Source organism: Hibiscus syriacus, unplaced genomic scaffold, assembly GCF_006381635.1.
Source record: "Hibiscus syriacus cultivar Baekdansim isolate YM2019G1 unplaced genomic scaffold, ASM638163v2 tig00110809_pilon, whole genome shotgun sequence".
In the NCBI taxonomy this organism is placed as follows: Eukaryota; Viridiplantae; Streptophyta; class Magnoliopsida; order Malvales; family Malvaceae; genus Hibiscus; species Hibiscus syriacus.
In genome coordinates, this window is record NW_024062869.1 from 1,367,701 (window position 1) to 1,383,068 (window position 15,368).

Consider the following 15,368-nt stretch of genomic DNA (forward strand, 5'->3'; position numbering starts at 1 on the left):
TATAATATAAGTTTTTTTATTACTTTAAGCCTCGATAAATTCCGGTGCAACTTGACCATTTCACTACCTATTCAATCTATTATAGAGGTCGTTGGAATGGAATCTTTAATTTGAAAATGCAATGTCTTGTCTTGCTACCTGAACCACATGTTTTTAATCATCATTAAATCAAGAGATAATTGGAAAATCTCAAAGGGTAATCACATGAGCTGGAATTGAAAATTAATGGACCAAAAAATAAAGAAAAAAATAAATGGACGAGAATAAAAGCACTGATAAACATATACTACCAAAAGAAATTACATTCATCGTCGGTAGAACCGTTACTGTAACCTTAATATTGTATGTATATACCTTTTATACTGACGACTGAAAGAATAACCGATGAAAAGAGTGGGTGGTAGTTAATATCAAGATATAGTGACAGATTTTTTCTACTTGTATACACAAAAAGATATTCCGAGTATCCGTCAGTCTAAACACTTTTGGCTGCACCATTCTTTAAAAATATTTATCGATGGTTTCTGCAACCATCTGTATAATTTGTATGATGTTGTGAAGGTTATGTATCGACAATATCCTGTTATAGATTTGATCATTTTTAAAACATTTAGGGTTAACGATACATGTAGTCCTAACTTTTGAAAAAAAATCAATTCAACCCCTAATTTTTTACCTTCTAATTGACTCTTCAAACTGAAAAATTAAATGAACTTAGTCTTTTGACCAATTTTGACCATTAGATTTTAGCATTTCTTTTTGATATTATTATCACATTGAATGTTGATTCCATCACGCTAGATTTGCATCAATATATCCATTACGTTAAATTTGCACATATATATATATATATATTGAAATTATAATAAAATTAATATTTTTTTTTAAATATAGCACCTGTACTACAGTAGAATTGTTCAATAGCGGCGTTTTTAGTCTTATAGCGGCGCTTCTAATCGCCACAAAAAGCTTTTGGACACAAAAAAGGCCACTAAAACTAAGACCACAAACTTTAACGGCGTTTATAAATAAAAAAATGTCGCAACAAGTTGGGTAATTTAGCAGCCTTTGTAAACAAAATGCCGCAACATGTTAGGTCATTTAACAGTGTTTATAAATAAAGCGTTGCTCTATTCTATGATATTTAGCGGTGTTTTTTTATATAAACGCAACAAAAGTTAGGACATATAGCGACGTTTGAGTACGAAAAATGACGCAAATGTATAGTTCTTTAGGGCGTTTTCATCCTTAAACGCCGCTAATTGAAATTGATTTACAAATGTTAATTTATACTCTTTATTGACCAAATTTAACATATCATATAACAATATCTAATAACACGAATTAAGTAAAAAATACTTAACAACATAAATAAATTGAAGTTTACAAACATTTAAGTGAAATGAAATGCATTTCAACATTCAAGTGAAATGCAATATAGTTTAACAACTAGAATAAACAGAGCATGAACCTAAGAAATCACCTAGGGTGGTGAATTTCACGCTTGATTTTGTTGCATCATCTGCTTTATAGCTTCATGTTGTTTTTGAAGTTCATCCTATTTTGTCTGATATGTCGCTTCTCTCTATGCTTCTCTCGTTTCAACTTCAGCTTTCATTTGAGCAAAATTTTCATCCACTTCAGTCAACTGCATTTTTAATCGAATAACTTCTGATTGAGAAGACTGTTTCTGTAATGACATGTACTGAGATGAACTGGATCCAAAATATTTGGATGGGGTAACGAATGACCCTTAACAACAAACTCGATCATATCTTTTGAGACCGAAAACTTTAACAATAAATTGATTTTTAATCTTGTCCACATTAATGGAAAAAAAATAATTTAAAAATTATTAGATCTAACGTTCAATGTTAATCAAATGAGTGAATTGATGAAATTTTCATATACAATATAAATTAATTGCATGTAAAAAATTTGATTTTATTTTTCAAACGTTTAAAGACCTTTTAGTACTCTTAACCCTTATTTTTGTAACCCACCGTCAATATATCATTAAAGTTCTTAAGTTGAGTTAAAATTAGAGCAGCCTTTTTCGGTTATTTCTAAAATTAAGGGTAAATTATAGAAGTGGCCACTGAATTTTGAGTTTTTATTGTCACTTGTATTTTTACAAACAAGTCGCCGATTTTGTTTTAGTTTGGCCATTCTCTCATAATTATGATAATGATATATATTACCATATGATCGTCTAAATGGTAAGGGAAACTATCAGGTCGTTATTCAATAAAAACATGACAACGTGGATGTGGATGAAGAGATTTAAACTAATATCTTTTGGTAATAAAATCCTAACATCCAACTGTTAAACTAACTTAAAATCTCATTATTGGATTAATTGAAATAATGTACATGTTAAATTATAGTTGAATTTAATTTAATTTATTTAATAATATGAGAATACAATGTTTATAATATAATTTTATAATATCATGTCCTAAGAGTGCCTTCACGCATTCAAATGCTCCAAGTCTAAACGTGAAAGAACTTCTCATTGTCATTTCGGTCAAATTTTTATGTATATACTCGAAGTTTTTTCTTCTCCAAAATCTCTATATCCACACCAAAATTCACCAATTTTCTTTGGCATTTATTAGTTTCCTTGTAAGCCCTAAGAGTAAAAAATAACCTAACTACGTCCAAACATCCATCCAACCTTGCATGAAGGCATAAAATAAGGGCAATAATAAGATGACGCATTATTTAATGGGTTACATCAACATTGTTACAACGTAACTTACATATGTTAACAACACAAACTGTTTGGAAGATATATTGCAATTGGAAGCAAGCATACTTAAACAAGATTCACATAAATAACAGATACCGGAATTTCAGGTATTAGTGATGGATTTTTCCGTCACTAAAAGTTGTATTTCAAATCACCGTTTAGATTTGGTGACGGAACCTTTTTTATCTGTCACTAAATTGAGAAATATCATCACAGTCTGTGCAATCTAGTAGGCGTCTGTCATACATAGGGGTGTAAACAAGCCGAGTCGAGCTCAAGTATTGTTGAGCTCGACTCGAATCGAAACTCTGAAATGGAGCTCGACTCGACTCGAAAACTCGCGAGCATAAAATTTTCAAGCTCGACTCGAACTCGAAATCCTGAACTGAAGCTCGTGAGCAGCTCGAAAAGGCTCGAAATGAAAAAAAAATCTTAAACTTAAATCGATTGAAGCCTCAAATTCAAACTCGAACATAAACCTTAAATACATAAAAATCTTACTGTGTTTTAAAAAAAAATACATAAATATTAATATTATTAATAATTTATTTTTTTTAAAAATAACATCTTAATATATTATATTTTTGAGCTACTTACGAGTTTTTCGAGTCGTGTATCGAATAGCTCGTTTCGGCTCGTTAAAAACTCTAGTTGAGCTCGAGCTCGAGTCGAGTCCATTCGATCCGAGTATTTATCGAGCCTTGTTCGAGTCGATCTCGAGTAGCTCACGATCTGTCTCGTCTCATTTACAACCCTAGTCATACACACACACCATCATTGAAGTTTTATTTGTCACTGTATACATCACAATACGAAAGCGATGTAAAAGAGTTTCATAGAACGAAGAAAGACCGTTACGTAGTAATTGGGCTGATACCAAAAGATACATATCGCATTATAGGAAATAGTATATTAAGCCGATCAAATTTACAAGAAATAAACAAGTAATAATGCTAACCGTGAAATTGGAAGTAAGAGGGGACTTGATTGCATTTCTTTTTCTTTAGAAGGGCCATCTAATTCACCTTTGAATAGTACAGGAACCTATAGGGATCTATACTTCTCTTATTCATTCCTTCCCATTGGTAGGAAAAGAAAACAAAGAGTACATGTGTAAATTTCATGGGTAAGCACTTTACAGTGTCACCCATGTTTATTCGTTTTATACATTTATAATTTTTTTATATAATCACCATATCATATTAATTGATTCATTCATTTAAATGAACTATTATAAATATTTTTTATTAAATTATTAATAATATAATTTGTTTCGCTCAAAGCCTTAAAGGTTTTCATCTATTAAATATATATTTTTAAAATTTTTGATCAATTAAATTATTTTTAATATAATTTCTTATTAAAGGTTTTCTGAAATAATGAAAAAGGGTAGATTTTAAGAGTATATTTAGATTGGAGTAAATTCTGACTTAGAGTAAAAACTCTCCTACCCAACTTGACCCAAATGTTTTCAGTTATATTTTTAATATATTTATGAAAATGTGAATATATATTAGATACATTTTTTTTCTCTTCAGCTTCCTCTGTCCTTTCCCCTCTTCATTTTCTCTATTGTTTTTCAGTTCTCCTATAGAAAAAATTTATTCAAATATAACTCTCAACCATTTATCATTGAACGCTCGCATTACTGATATTCTTAGTACTTAAATTCAAGATCTCAAAGAATAAAAATAATTCTTTTACCGCGAAGTCTCTTTGTTCATGTAATATTTAAATATTTATATCGGGATTGAATTAACACCTTTTTTTTTCTCAGGTTAAAATTCGACGGTTCAAATTGCCATCCTATTCGTGCTTTAGCCGCGGAAACGGTAGCGGAGAGAGCAAGCAATACGCGACAAAAGTGAGAGACGGCCAATGTAACGAAATTTTCATTTGGAATCGTGTGGGCCAGAAATTAATATTCTTTTGGGCTTTAAAATTTAAAAACTCAATAAAACCTAAAACTGTGTAAATCTTCAATTTAAACGGGCTTTAACCGATTAATATGGAGAAGATTCTTTAGATACTATATTGGGAAAAAATATTCATTTAAAGTATTAGAAAAATTAGAGTTCATTTAGTTCTAAAAAAATGTAAATTATTTTCATTTTATTATAAAAATAAAAATCATTGAAAAAATATATTTGATTGTAAAATTAGAAAATAATTTCTAAAAAAATAAAAATAAAAATAAGTGAATATGTAAAATAGATGTTTTGAATATTTTTACTAAAATTATTCTGAAAAATTAAAAGCAATAAAACAAATTATTTAAATAACCTAACTTACTAGTTTAAATGTTTTTAATGACAACTTTTTGACTTAACGGTATATGAAACCCTTAAACTTTTTACAAAAGATAATGTGGTCCACGAAATATTCTTCACACTCAATGGGGTCTTAAAATAAACTTTTTTAATAAGTTAAATTTATAGTGTTTTTATATCTAATGTATTGAATATCTTAATAATTATTTATATTTTATAATTTAAATTTAAATAAGTTCTTATTTTTTTATAAAAAAAATAAGTTCGTCGTATACTGTCACAACAACATTGTGAACTGTCACATCAACATTGTGAATTGTCATGTAATTAAGTCTCGTAAACTATCATGTAAGTATTTTGATGGTCAACATTTGATTTGTTTGTCAAAAGATTAGATTGTTTTTTTTCTTCGTGTTTAAGGGTCACATTGATTGTAAAAAAAAGTTCACGGGTTACACTAATTTTTGTTTAAAGTTTGAGGGTCTTAAATAATAGTAAACATGTTATTTTATTTGAATGACACTTTTATGTGCTCTTACTTATTACAATATTTTTATGTACTGTTTTTTTAAATGTCCAATATACATTAATAGTATATTCTTTTTATTTTAAACTAAAATAATGCTTTTGTTAAATTTATTATCAATTTTATTGTTTTACATTTGCATACTCACATGTTAAATTTGTATAATGAATTTTTTAATAAATATATTTTAACTTAATTATTTAATAATTATTTGTTCATCTCTATTTTAAAAAAATTAGATGTCAAATATATTATCATTGTTTTTATTTTTAAATTCAATTTTTCATTTATATTAACAAAACACATTTTCTAATTTTCAAAAAAACTGAAAAAAAAAACTATTTTCTGAAAAAAAAATAGGAAATAGAAAATATTTTATAAAACCAAACAAAATTTTATTTTCTGAGATAGGTATTTGCTATAGTACCAATATGAAGACGTGTAAACTACATGACATTTTTGGAAAGACACTTGAAAACTACTTGTCTTTTAATTTGTTACTCCACTGGACTTGACATTTAGATTGTATACAGTACCAAGAACACTTGAAAGACACCATCTTCTAATTTGTTACTCTATTAGACTGCATACAATATGGAAATAACGACTTGTATTCCAATAATCTTTTTAAAAATAAAAATAAAAATAAAAATAGATAATTCACACATCTTTTTATCAATACTATAACATATACTCTATTTTAAAAAATAATTTATCTATCGCTTTAAATGAATAATTTTTTTTATCAAATTATCTAAAGACTTTTGCCAATGAATATTAATCTTCAAAGAAATTTTTTATTCAAATATATCTCATTAAAAATTATTTCTCAATATAATACTCATTAACAATTATTTTTCAATCTATCACTCATTTCTGCCACATAAAACAAAGGTACATTCTGTAAAAAGCATCTTCTCTACAAGGTCGTTTCCAATTGATTGATATTGGTAATGACTGCTATTTAGTTCGTTTCGAAGTGGAAAGTGATTGCATGAAGACCTTGATCTTTGGTTGTTATCTCACAATACAGCCCTGGGGCCGCAGCTTTAGCATTTCTGAGAATCATCCTTCGCAGATTATAGTTTGGGTCCGTCTACCAGGCCTCTCTTGCCGCTATTATACAAAATCGTTATTTCGATTGATAGCAGCTGAATTAGGCCAGATGATTAAGACTGATTACAACACTACTGTTAGGGAGAGGGTTAAATTTGCCAGATTGACTGTGGTTGTTGATATGACTTTACTGCCTTGCATCAGCATTGAAAGTTTCATTCAAAGATTAGAATATAGAGGGCTTCAAAAGTATTTGTTTCAAGTACGGTGTTTACGGGTATTTACAGGCGAGTTGTGGGTTGAATGGCGCTCCAGTCTAACCGACTACCGAGCAGCAACCAACCCCTAATAGGGTGGAGGCTATGGAGGAGAGTGTAGACACCCCTTTTTGTCGGAATCTTTTTTTTTATTATATTATTATTATTATTTATATTATTATTATTATTATTATTTATTATTATTTTGTTTACATTTTGTAGGCCTAAAGTTCAAACCCAACTACAACACAAGTAACCCAGACCCCACAAAGACAACACCTGAAGCCCAATGCCAAGCTAACCCAACTCATCCAACCCACCACTGGCAGTGACCTGACCCCGTTCAACAATCCGACCCGACCCGACTAACCTAGGGTTTCTTCATAACCCTAGGTGGTTCTACCACCGCTGCCTGCTGCTGCCGCTCCTGACACTGCCGCCGTCAATAATCTGCACCAAACAATGACTAAAATATCATCTACAGTGAATCAAATAACTCTTCAAAATCAGAAAACCCACACTTAAATCCCAAAAATCCGGGATTTCATCATACCTAAATCATAGGAAGCCATATACTACAACCTAGATATCATCATCAATCAAAGAGGACACAGAGGCAAGCAAACATAAAAAGACAGAAGAGAAAAATATGGAGGATTCGGTGAAAAAGAAAAAAATAGAGAGAGGGTTAAAAAAAGATAATAGAGGGGATTCGGGTTTTGGAGAAAAGAAAAAAGTAAAAAAGAGAGGGAAACACTAAGAAATTCAGAGGAATTTGAGAGAGAAAGTATCAAAAGATTTAAAAGATTTAAAAGAAAGAAAAGGAAAGAAAGAAGAGGAGAAAAGAAGAAAAAATTTACCTTTTTCTTTAGATTTGCTCCAATCTAGCCCTAATCTCGAAAAACCGACCACGGATTCTTACTCAGCGCTAAAAACTACTTTGGGTAGTGCCTTTCTCTTTCTTCTCCGATGCCGGCGAACGACGATGACGACCGGTCAGCAGCGGCCGGACGACGGAGGCTCGCCGGTTTCTGGGAGCCTTATGAGCTCTGGCTGAGAGCTCTCTATCTCTTTCTCTCTTTCACTCAAGTAGAGATGAAGCAAATGAGGTAATAAGATCATTTTTGGCCTTAGATTACATATATATATATATATATATATATATTAAGTGCAAAACGACGTAGTTTTGCTTCTCATCTCTCCATGTTTTTAAATTTTTGGGGGTAATAGCATCTTTAGTCCTTGTTATTTTGTAATCTCATACGCGTGTTTTTTCCATTTTCGGGTAAATTACAGTTTAAATTCTTTTAGCTTTGTAATGTTTGTAATCGGATCCTTAATGAAGTTTCATCCTTCTATTCCGAGCTCTTTATTTATTTCATGTTTCGTTTTAATCCTATATGATTAGTATTATATTTTCTAAGTGTTTAAATTTTTTGTTGCTTATTTTGTATAATGTCGTTTTAGTCCTCATTCACATGGTTTGTGTAATTATTTGATTTTGAACCTTAGAGTTTAGATTTGTTTCATTTCAGTCCATATTTGGTTAGTTATTTCGTTTTCATTAGTTTTAATTTTGGCTATGATATTTGTAATAATTTTATTTTAGTCACTTATTACATGTGTTGTGTGATTTTGGCTGATGTTCGAATTTGGCCCTCAGATTTGTGTATATTTTGTTTTAATCACTGTTTTGGCATTTTGATTAATTACTTTTTGATCATTCATGTCTCTGAAATTTCATTTTAGTCCTTTATTATAATTTATGGGTTATTTCCATTCCAATACATGTATTATTTAATATTTAAGATTTGGGCTTTGTTTTATTTGTAATTACTGTTTAGCCCTTTTATGCCTTATATAAATTTATTTACATTGAAATTGCATTTTTATTATGCCTTTTTAGTTTTCTTTCTTTTTCTTGTTTCCTTATTATTGTAACTCTATTTCCTTTTAATAAATATATTATATGTGTTTATATCAATTCCTTTATTTATTCGTTTAATCTTCTTTAATTTGTCACCTTGTTTTTCTTATTATTTATTTAGTTTGCTTAATTTTGGTATATGATTTCATGCTTGTTTAATTTAATTCTATATTTGACTGTGACCTATTTCTCTCTCTCTCTCTCTTTTAATTTAGTTAGTTCTCCATATATTATCTTATATCTTATTTATATTTATATGTGAACATATCATGAAATTGCATTTACGTCATATTATACGTTTTTATTAATTGATATTTTAATAGATGTGTATTGCATGTAAAGTATGTATGGTAAGTATTTTAATGTATGTATATATATAAGTCAAATAAATATGTCAATTACATTTGCGCCTTATTATTTGTGTATATATATTATTATATAGATGTATTATTATATATTTATATTTTTTTCATTTCATATTTATTTTTATTTATTTATTGTTTATTTTATTCTTTACTATATTACTATCTGAATATTCCAAGAATTCATATTTGTAGAACGGACGTAGAAAGTATCATTTGATCTAAGTGGTACAATATAATACGACGTTCGAACTAAATGGAACTTGAAATAAATCAATTTTTAGTTTGTTAATTGTTAATTCGTTTTTAATTTACACTGAACAATGCGAATTCTTAATTTTATTTTTCGTAACTGTCAATTTATAATTTATATTCGATATGCATCTTTTACATATTCGACGATAGAATATTCTTTAACAAATAAAAAATGGTTGAAATAGTTTTCCCGACAGAGGATTGCAAATTTCAAGATTATTTATTGAGTTAAAGGATTTTCTTTAAATAGTTAATTCGAAGCAAATTGAACAATGTTCGATAAATGGATCATATTTTAACTTTATATTCGATTTGTAATTTCCACCGTTTACAATAACGTGTAAGCGATTCAGTACCAGTTTTTGGGCGTTTGTGGGGGTGCTTACCCTTCCCCACACGTAACCGATTCCCGGATCATTTTAAAACAAATTTTTGGTAAACGCATACTAATTTTTGTCTTAAAAATGATTTTTTCTTAAAATTGTTTCAAAAGACGTCTTTTGGGTATTCGACCTACCTAACCTAAAGGTCGATGGCGACTCCCATTCGATTTAATTCCAAATTAATTCCAAATCACCAAAATTTTTAAATTAAAGTCATAATCATTTTTTAAAATAATATTTAATTGTTTTACCTAAAAATAGTTATGAGATGAAACAAGATGAGCTCTATGGTCCTTGGATGGTGGCAAAGGACCGAAGCCGACGACAAAACTGTGGAAACACAAGATGTTAGTTTTGGATCTCGGCAAGAAGCTTCCTCCAGGTTTGAAGCCCATAGAACCATTGAGGAAGACAATTGATCGGCTCCTGTGGAGAAGGAATGTAATGCTCCTATAGCAGTTTCATCCATGACACGTAATATTCGAGTGGTTAAGAATACCAAGGGAAAGAAGTTGTGGCTGATGCACGTACATCTAACGTGCCTTCGATGCAACGAGTGCAACAGTTCAGCGAAGTGGGAATTGAAGCCTTAGAGGGTACTAGCCATAGCGTGGAGCATGTTTCAGGTATTGTATAGTCTCGAGTGCAGGACCGAAGAAGTCATCGTCCAACAAAAGATCAACTTAGGGTGGAGCCAATGAGGCATGGCTTCCAGCCACAGTTTGAGGTGTGATGTACTAAGGTAAATGGTGGCCAGCATACGACTATCCAGATTGTTGGAGACGCAAGAAGTCTAGTATCTAGAATGAGGGGGAATCTAAGCACCACTAAGGTAGGTCAGAGATCAGGATCACAGGAGGAGAACATTAAAGGATTAAGAGTTAAAAAGAGGTATAATTATAGAGCTTCTTGCAAGCTGGTCATGACGGAATGAGTTAACTCTACTTTTTTGAAGTTGTATACTGTTTTGCAAGGCATAACAGCCAGTGAGGCTCTTTCTCCTTCTGGGTTGTTGGACGACAATGTTAGTACGCTGGGTAAAGAACTTAGTATTCAATAACTGAGGCCTTCAAATGGGGATGTTCAGGGTCAGACAGATTGTGAGGTTGTTAGTGACGAGGGACGTCAAAATCCTCTTTAATCCGTTTTAATGGTGGACCTTTTTTGGATTAGTCAAGCGGTGGGGAATCCATCCTTTCGACATTTTTCAAGCAGATCGTGCGTGTGCACAACAGATCTATTGTTGCATTGTTAGAAACAAGGATTAGCGGCCAAAAATAAGACTTGATCATTCGAGGATTGGGGTTTGAAAATTCTTTCCGTATATCCAAGCTCCAGGCTTTAGTGGTGGGCTGGTGGCATATGGTTCTTGTGAAAGTCATCAGTTGTAGTTCAGGTGTTCCATATTTCTAATCAATTCATTCATGCGCCCGTCCAAAGGGAAGGATTGCCGAGGGAGATTTTCTTGACGATTGTCTATGGTCATCCGAATATCGGCGTCAACAAATATCTCTCGGATCAACTGACCTGGTTGGATCCAGGCAGCGATAAACTGTGGATTCTCGGAGGTGATTACAGTGATATATTAAGTTATGATGAAAGAATACGAGGGGCCGCTGGTCGGATAGAAACGAGTTGGGGATTTCACAATTTTGTCTTCGACAATGCTCTGATTGATCTTAAATCCCATGGTCACCCCTTCACGTGGGCTCGTGGATAGCTATCCCAACGTTTGGACCGTTGTCTGATAAATGGGAGCTGGGCAAATCTTTTTTCGGAATCGTGTTTCACTTGGATCGGCTGGGCAGTGATCATTTCACCCATCTCCTGCGAAAGAAACTAGTGCCTTAACCGTCTTCATGCAAATCTTTTCTATTTGTGTTCTCCTGGCAACAACATCCGGAGTTTAGTAATATCTTGTGCTCAACGTTACGAAATACCGTGCTCAAACGTATTCACTGTTGAAGATAAACCTCCCGCAACAACCGCCATTATTGTTGTCCAAGCTCCATTGGAAAAAGCTTAGTGTGTCGTGTAGCAGGAAGTTATGGAAGTACATGCTTAACTTTAGTTGGTCTAATATAATTTGTTTTCATTTTAAAAATTATGTTGAGAATAATCCTTTATTATTTGGTATATTTCCTGTTGTAAAATTAAAATTCTGTTGATATCAATCCTTCAATTTGTTTTCTGTTTTCTCTTCAGAAATTATCCCCTTTTCCTCTTAAGGTTAAGTTGGTTTTTTCAGTTGCAAAAATCTGCTGTCAAACCATTACAACCCCGGCCAAATTACTCGTCACTTTCTTCTTAAGTAGTTCCTGCTACACCATCTCCGAAGTACCTAGGTGAACCATCATACGGTTCTTCCCTCTTCAAACTTCAATGGTTCCTCTATTCCTCCATATGACGTTCCAATTTCTGGAGGACCAACGTATACTTATGGCAGTCGCCTTCATATGGTTCCTCTATTCCTCCATATGGTGTTTCATGGAACGACGGTTTTAAATAGAAAGGAGGAGACTGCTTAAAGTATCCCATTAACATCAGCAACAATCTTCGTGCTCGAATGTTTAAAGTATCTCTTTGGTCAATATTCTCTTGGAGGCTGGGGGTCTTGCAATGGATCTTGGACAAGACTGTTGCAAGAGCTTTAGCTTCCACAGTGAATATATTCGAGCAAAATAGCCGAGTGGGTATAGTGTTCGAGATGTATACGAACAATGTTGGATTCTTTAAACTTATGCAAAGCCTCACAATGGAAACTTTAGAACGAAAATGGCGACATGGATTTGCCTCGAAGATGCAGCTACAAGGGAGTCAGAAACTTGTACTAAAGCCATATACATAACGATGATTTTGAAAAAAAAAATATTGGATAATCAAAATAAAATTGTAGAAATAACTGAGTGATTAAATATATAATTTAGTCCAAAAAGTACTTTAAGAGTGTGATATTAGAAATTATTTTTATGAAGTGTATTTGAATAAAAGACCTATCCAACCAGTTTCACTAGAAATGATATCCAGAACAAGACCAATTCAATTTTAATATCACTCACCATTGAAAATTCTATCAATTATAAGTTCTTTTCCTTACTTCAAAATCATAAACAAAAAGAATATAAATGGTTAAAAGTTAAGAAAATAAATAAAGATGGATCAGAGTTATGGCTTGGAATCTCTAACTAATTAGAGAAAAAAGTATATCGCACAGTTTGTTCAGCTTCGATCATCTGGGGAAATAATCATCACTTCCATCTTTATTTTCAATTTTTTTTTAAAAAAAAAGCAACTTGAAAAAAATATATATAGGGGAATCTGAATGCATTAAACTGGAAGAAAAAAAAACAGAAAAATGCCAGAATCTCAGTCCCAAATAAATATCGGCAAAGTACAGCGCTGAAGTCGCTATTTTAATCTAAGCGCAACAGTGACTCTAATGTATTGCCTTGTTTGCAATATGAATTCATTTGATTTTCATGTAAACAAGGGAAGAAAGGGAAAAATCAAAGAAAAAGATGCCTCATAAAATAGAATTCGAATGAATGCATCAGAGAAATTAATCTCAGATGGTACGGACAAATTTGTAAACATCACATGCAAACGATTAGAGAAAATGAATCAGAATCGTACTCGATCAAAATTCAAACTAAAATACCAGAATAAAACTAACTGAAAGAACGACGGAACATGAGAAGCTCTAAACAAATTTCACCGAGCGGAGGCAACTGCCTCGCAAGTTCTGATGGTTGAAGAGGGATGCTGTGTATAAATAGGGGAGACGAGAAACCCTAAATCACTTGAGTTGATCCAAAATACCTCCTTGCCCTTTATGAGTAAATAAAACTACAAAACTAACCTTATCAATGAATAAGTGCGTTGGGTGTAAGCAGGTACTAGCCATGTATTTATACGACCGGGATGTAAGTGTAATATGAAAAACCAACGTAAAATAACATGGGTAAAGCACACAAATGGTCCCTCAATTATACACTGCTACTTTATTAAGTCATAAACTATTAAAAGTTACAGAATAATCATTTAACTACTCATACTCTAAACTTGTCATTTTTTTGTTAAAAATTGACTATCGGTTAAACTAGACGTTAACCTGTTAACTAAGATAAGAAAAAAAACTATATTTTAATGATGTCTACAGAAATCATCATTGCTTTCTCTCCTTCATCTTTCTACAGTCATCTTGAATATCCAAAACGATTCTTGCGTTGTTCATAGCGTTCACAGAGCTGCTGACAAAATTAAACAAGTTTCTCAAATCAGAAACGCGTGGTCCCGAGACAAACTTCAAATAGGAGATTCGATCGGACGAATTCCGCTACAAGCCATGCATTGAAAGGACTCAAGTTCATTATTTCCAAAATCGGAGGGGTCGCAAAATGAATGGTATGTTATCTTTGTTGTGAAATTTGGGTTAATTTCCACCAATAACAGATTCACCTTCGAAACTATTATCTAGGTGACTAGTGTGAAAACGATTGTACTAAAAATCACCCCGATGTATATTCCCAGGAAAGAGGATGGGTCACAATGGTCCCTCTTAAAACCCATTTTCCTTAGACATAACTACCAAGATAAGTAATTTTAATAGGACAATAATTAACAACAACTATACCCGACAATAGCTATTAAATAGACATAAAAGAGAACACCAAAATATTTCACTAATAGAGGAAATATTACAAAGAGAAAGAAAGAATACAAATAGCCTTTAATATAGAAGAAGGCTTATATTTGTGGGATGTTAAACTAAGAAGGAGGAGGGCTCTATTTATAACAAAAGAATTTCCCCTCCTCCTTATACAAAACCAATGTGGGATATTTGCCAAAAACCAACAAATCTCCACCTTGGCAAATTCCACACACGTCTCTCAAAAAATCCAATCTTCAGTAGTGTCTGTAAATTCATCTTTCAATTTGTAACAATATTGACCAAGTCTAAACAATGTTTAAACTTGACCGCAGTTACCATTTTTGTCAACATATCAACAGGATTCTCAGTGGTCCGAATCTTCTGGATTATGACTCCACCTTCTTCTAGAATCTCTCGTACAAAGTGACATCGAACATCGATGTGCTTCGTCCTTGCATAGTAAACTTGGTTCTTTGCTAAATGAATAGCACTCTGACTGTCACAGTGCACTTTGATGTGCTTTTGTTCCATTCCCAATTCACCAAACAACCCTTGAAGCCAAATTGCCTCATTCACAGCCTCTGTAACTGTCATAAACTCTGCCTCTGTAGTAGACAAAGCCACTGTTGACTGTAAGGTGGACTTCCAACTGACTGGTGCTTTTGTAAATGTAAATACATAACCAGTAGTTGATTGACGCTTGTCCAAATCACCTGCATAGTCTGAATCACAATACCCAACTACACATTGACCATCTTGTTTGTCATGCTGAAAGACCAAACCAACATCTACGGTGTTCAGAATATACCGCAGAATCCATTTCACAGCTTGCCAATGCTCCTTTCCAGGATCATGCATATACCTGCTCACAACCCCAACTGCCTGTGAAATATCGGGTCTCGTACACACCATTGCATACATTAAGCTAC

The 15,368-nt window shown here is 32.3% G+C and overlaps 2 non-coding genes across 2 annotated transcripts; both read right to left on the minus strand.

The window, feature by feature from the left end:
• Window positions 1-12,942: 12,942 nt before the first annotated feature.
• LOC120141535 lies at window positions 12,943-13,046 on the minus strand. The gene has a single exon (XR_005517775.1). It is a non-coding gene; the product is annotated as a small nucleolar RNA Z103 (small nucleolar RNA).
• A 260-nt stretch (window positions 13,047-13,306) lies between these two features.
• LOC120141536 lies at window positions 13,307-13,390 on the minus strand. Its single transcript, XR_005517776.1, has one exon. It is a non-coding gene; the product is annotated as a small nucleolar RNA snoR117 (small nucleolar RNA).
• Between the last annotated feature and the right edge of the window lie 1,978 nt (window positions 13,391-15,368).